Genomic DNA, 6,000 nt, shown 5'->3' with positions numbered 1-6,000 from the left:
GCTCATCAGGAGGCGGGGCTTAAAGTGACAGGAGCTAAAATGGCCTGTTTCAGACAGAGGCTGAACTGAGGGGCTGCATAAAGGACCAGTACAAGATAAATCATGAAAAGATATTCCATTAGCGCCCCAGAATAAAATTATAGAACTGGAAATGTGCATGACATGTCCCCTTTAAAGCAGAATACCACAAACACTGGTTTTCTCTGAAAAGTCATAACTGTATAAACATTTAATAATTCAGTTTGTGAACTCACAATGTTTTCATCCATCTGTGTTTTCTTCCCTGAAAAGACAAAAGAATCGACTTTAGTTTCCACAGTGAAAATCCAGGTTTATCTAAATGTCTTGTTTATGAAAGTTTCATCTGTCAGTGTTCTCACGTTTAGTTTTCTTCCATCTGATGATCACCAAAACAATTATTAAGAGTGATGCTAAACCCACAGCCACAATGATGAACTTTGCCCAATCTGGAAAATCTGAAAATATTAAAAACATTTTGACTGCATAGTTCAGTTCTGATCAAAATCCTGATCAAAAGAGAGAAAGAGAGATACAAGTTGTTAAATCACTACCTGGTTTTGGTGTTGATGTAGTTGTTGGTAATTTTGTTGTTTTTGTTGATCTTATTGGTGCTGATTTTGTTGTTGCAGCTCTTTTAGTGTCCTCACCTGAACATATGAAAAAAGAAGAAGAGACAGTCAGAGAGATGAACTGGAAGACAAAAGAACGTTGTTTGGATCGACTTATTTGCTTTTTCCACTTATTCATGTTGGTGTTGATGTTGTGGATTTTGCATCCTCACCTGGACAAATGAAATCCCAAAATATCAACAAACTGTGACGAGAAAATACCCCATAATAACCATCTACACACAAAAATGATAAAGTAAATGAGGCAGTTTACTCACCTGAAGACTGAGGGCTGAAGGCAAACTGCTGCACTTTTCCAATGTTTTTATCTGTCACGTTACACTTGAATAACTCAGAGTACTTTGACATCTCAGTAAGATGGGAAGTTGTAAACGTCACAGCAGCAAAGCAAGAAGACTGTGATTCCTTCATGTGCTGCGTGTTCACATCCCAATAATTACCCTCATACACCCACTTCACTGTCTGTCTACACTCTCTATATGTCGACACAGAGCAGTTTAACGTCACCTTATCAGTGTCCTTATGTTCAGTCACTGGTGAAGATGGAGATATTGTGAGAGAAAGACAACAAGAGTCAGATTAACTTCATCACTGTGATCGTAATTATTGTAATGTTTCAGTATATTGTTCTAACGAGACAGTTTGAGCTGAAAACATTATGATGTAAATACTCACTGGTAACAACAGACAGATGAACCTGAGAGTATTGACCTTGTTGTTGTCCTGATTTGAACTGTCTGCAGGTGTAATAACCAACATCCTCAACTGTGATCTTCTTTATAACCAGAGAACAGTCTGCTGTAACACTCAGTCTGTCTGATTTAGCTTTGACATTTTCACCAATCTGCCCAAGTTTAATCAGCTCTACTGCTGCTGTGCTTCTTAAACCAATGAAGAGCCAGGTAGTACTGTCACATTTATCCTGATCAGTCATCACATTTTCACAAGACAAAGTGACTTCATCTCCATCTCTGACAGTGATGTAGAGGGAAGTTTGTCCAGTTACTGCTGTTGAGAGAAAAATGTGAAGATAGAACAGAGGTTTACAAATGTGCCTCAGTCTCTGAAAAGTCATCTAAACTCACAAACAGCATACTTGGCTGTCTGAACTAAATAAAGCTTAGTGAATAAAGTAGTTAGTTATGTATAATGTATGTACTTTACCTGTAAATGGAAGCACCAGCATGAGAAATAAAGACATTTTAATCCATCTGAAATCAACCATCGTGCTTCTCTTTCTGTCCTTCTTTGAACTATCAGCTCCACACATGATGTAGAGAAGAATCCGTCGCCCCGACCGGACTGATGAACAAACTCCTCCTTCAGTCACACTGAAGTCCAAATTTGAAAGCAGTTGCCACAGAAACTATACTGAAGTAGCTATCTGTAGTGAGCCACGTCACCTGATGCTCTAACCTCACCTCAACTTTGATGACACGACCACCTGGCCGAGTGGAAGTGGTGATTGTGGTTAAAACTGCATCTAAAACCATCTCTCACACAACGATGATGTATGTGTCACTTTACTTATATGGTATCATACAAAACAGGTTGCAGAATGATCTCAGCTGCAGTTTGAAGTTATTTGGATCAAGGTGAGCTGTGACAAAGTGGAGGTGTTAATGCAGTTTGGGTTTTTTTTTACGTTTGGTGGTAAGCTATGACCGCCCTCTTTACAATCTTTCTGCACTTCACTTGATCACCTGTTAGACTCAACATTTGTCTTTAGTCTCACAGTGCATTTGTGACAATAATGTCTTTGAGCTCATGAAAAGAAGAAAAAGACTGAGGAGATTGAATGTGTGAAGATTGTTAATTAATATAAATGATCACCAGAAAGCAACTGGTCTTTTTTTAAGATAGCGTTGAGTAGAAAACAGACATGATTCACGCTGATGTTTGACGGCACACATGAGCAGACAGGTGAGGACAGAATTGGACTCTTGATGCTCATGGTGCATAGTATAGAAGTAGAGGGTGAATGTTTCCAACCACTCACCACCAAAACCACAACACACTTCCTTTCCACTGTATTTCAAAGTACTTCATGTTTATAATCATGACCTCATCATCTAATGCTTTTAAAAACATGGAAACATTGTTTTCTCACATCCTGTGCACAGGTGTGGTGCAACATGGTGATGCTGCAGCAGCTGGGAAAGAACACAGATAAGATGATGTTTTAGTTGTCTGAGTGTGCTTGTTGTGCTACATATCACAACACAACACATGTTATTTACAAGAGGTTGTGATATGCCAGCACATGCTCAGTGGCCTTACACACATTAAATCAAAAAGCTACAGTGTGTGATGAATGTATTTGCTTTAATCTGTTTCTCTACAATAATGCACCAAAAATGAATGTTTATTCTTAAAAAAGTCTGAAAGAAATATGATACATAAATTGAATTTTATTTCAAATTGTAAAACTGTACAATAGATCATCAAGCCTTCTGGATTTCTTACATTTTCCACTCATTCAGATGTTTAATACTTGACTCTCAAGGGTGACATCATTTATTTAGTCCAAGTAAGGGATGTCACATGATCACATCCTACTTCTGCTCAGTTTGCCTTTCGACGCTTTTGTACCACAACAAGGTAAACTGACCTGAGACATACATTATAACACTCTAAACAATATCAGATACATGCTTAAAGAGAAAAAATGATCAGAAGAAATAAAACAACAGTGAAAACTAAGATTTGAACTTTGACTCAATGTTAGCACACCCATCGCTGAACTCATAAAGCACCTGATAGTGAGTTCATTAAGGATATCTTAACTTATTACATCTCTCTCTGGATAAAAAGCTAATTACAGAAATACAACATAGAAGAGAATAAACTATTAAAAATCATATCAAACAGTGAATCATTATAATACTGAAAAACACCTAAAATGTTTTTTTTAAAGTACAATAAGGTAAAAATGCAGATTTTTGTATCTTACCTGTAAACTGGAGCCCCAGTATCAGAAATAAAGACATTTTAATCCATCTGAGTTCAACCATTGTGCTTCTCTGCACTAGTACCACTCTACTTCCTATCATGAGTAGAGTCTCCTCCTCATTGTGGCTTCTGTCTTTTGTAGGCGGAGCATATTAGTGTCTCTTCCCTTTAGAATTTTGAATCTTTTATTGTTTTTATTATTTTGAATATTTTTGCATTTTACAAGCAATATTAGGCAAATTTACATGAGGCTTCAGCAGTCTGAGTTAATCATATGAGGTGGATATGTGCCACATTTACAGTCAATCAAATTCCCTCTTTGTGTTTCCTCGGACAGTGTTTCCCTGTTGAGCTGCGGTGGAAGTATAGTAACAAAAAGAGGGACTTTGGCACTAAAAAGACTGTAACATTGAAAGATATCTACTTGATTTGACTCATTTGGACGCTGAAGCTTCTTATTAGCTTCAGATAAACTTTTAAATCCATTTTTTGTACAGAAGGAGGACTGTGGATTTTGTCCCCCATCACTTACGTTGTAAGTGTGTTAGATATTGTGGGAGTTAAATGTGAATGTCTCCCCTCTCACCACCAAAACTACTTCCTTTCCACTGCTGTATTTTAAAGTTCATATTTATAATCATGACCTCATCATGCAACACTTTTAAAGTGTGAAAACATTGTTCTCTCACATCCTGTGCACAGGACCAGTATTTCCATTGTCATTTTTCTTCCCAATATTGATTAATATTGGTTATGTCCACCTCTCTACTCTTTTGACAGTAAAATAAATATTCATATATATTTTCTGGATCCCAGGTTGAGTCGAGTTTGTGGGAGTTACGATAATTAAACAACCATTTGCACAATTTGCTTTCTAACTTTGCTGCAAGAACCAGCCTAAAATTGAGGTTTGCATGACCAGACAGGCCACACTTTATCAAGGTACAAGACAAAGAAACGCTCATTTCAGTTACTCCAAGATAATGAGCAACCTGGAGGTACACAAACTGTACTGCACCAAATAACATCTGCTTGAGCTGCCATATAGTGGTTGTTACTGTAGACACTCTGTCCCTTTGCAGTACAGCGCTTCACATGGTACTTTTGTGCAATTATATATCATGGTTGGTGAAAAAGAGTCTTTCATACTCTAGTGATTTACACTCCGAGAAGGCTGGGAGGTATGCAATTCTGTTCAGTCAATCAACAGGAATCCAGAGGAGATTTTCTTCATATAATATCCTCTTTATTGATGTTTATTGCATAGGTAAAAGTAAAACAGACTAACTCAACCTGATTCCAAACAGGTATACAAAAGGCCCTATATACAGATGGGTGACAAATTAAAGGAAAAAACCAACATAAAGTATCTTAGTAAGGTGTTGGGCCACCATGTGCTGCCAGAACAGCTTCAATGTGCCTTGGCATTGATTCTACAAGTCTCTGAACTCTACTGGAGGGATGAACATCATTCTTCCGAAAGATATTCCCTAATGTGGTGTTTTGATGATGGTGGTGGAGAGCGTATGTATAAGTAATAAGTTCACACATACAGTAATAAATGTTAGAATTATCTTGCAGCTTTAGCTCATATTGTAATCAAACTATTGGAACATGGCAGTTAAGTTAATCAACACTTACTCTGTATCAGTAATAGCAATGATCAGCAATACAACAATTTTCCATGAAAACAATGTAAAAGGTTCCGTTAAGTACAACAACAGAAACATTCATGTATGAAATAATCAGCGAGTGAAGTAATAAAACTGCATCACTACTATTCTTCAGACTAAGATAAAAAAAAAATGCCGACAGCTCACTGCTAGCAAACATCTGCCTCTCCTTATAGCTCAAACAATCAGACTACAACAAGAAAACAACTACAAGGCACAAATATATTGTAACAACATGGAGAACGCACCAGCAGGATTTATTAGCGGCAGAGCTGATGTTTCATGTTCATCATCAAAATGTGACTTCAGGTGTGACCAGAAGTGATTTGAACCTTTAAAATCACAAATGTCAAAGCAGCCATGTTTTTATATTTTACTCCATCCTTCAAATTATGTCAAGGCCACAAAATTTTGCATCACCAATTTTGTTCACTATTGTAAGGCATTAGTATTTATATTATTGAAAAGTAACAACATTGTTTGCATGTTTTGAACTAGTTGGAGCATGTAGAGATCGATCAGAAGAGGCCCCAGAATGGACCCTTGAGGAACACCATGTAATTTTGTGTCTGCTAGGATTTGTAGTTGCCAACTGACAGAACGTATTCTCTATCTAAAAAAAGGGATTTATTTATATTCATGTCTGTACCAGAAGTCTTTTTAGAAACAATTTTTTGGTAACAGAAACAAAAAATTAATACAACTTCAATGTACAGTCTGAAGTG

The sequence above is a fragment of the Thunnus albacares genome, chromosome 16, assembly GCF_914725855.1.
Source record: "Thunnus albacares chromosome 16, fThuAlb1.1, whole genome shotgun sequence".
In the NCBI taxonomy this organism is placed as follows: Eukaryota; Metazoa; Chordata; class Actinopteri; order Scombriformes; family Scombridae; genus Thunnus; species Thunnus albacares.
The sequence above is the reverse complement of the archived record's forward strand: the minus strand, read 5'-3'. Positions refer to the sequence as shown.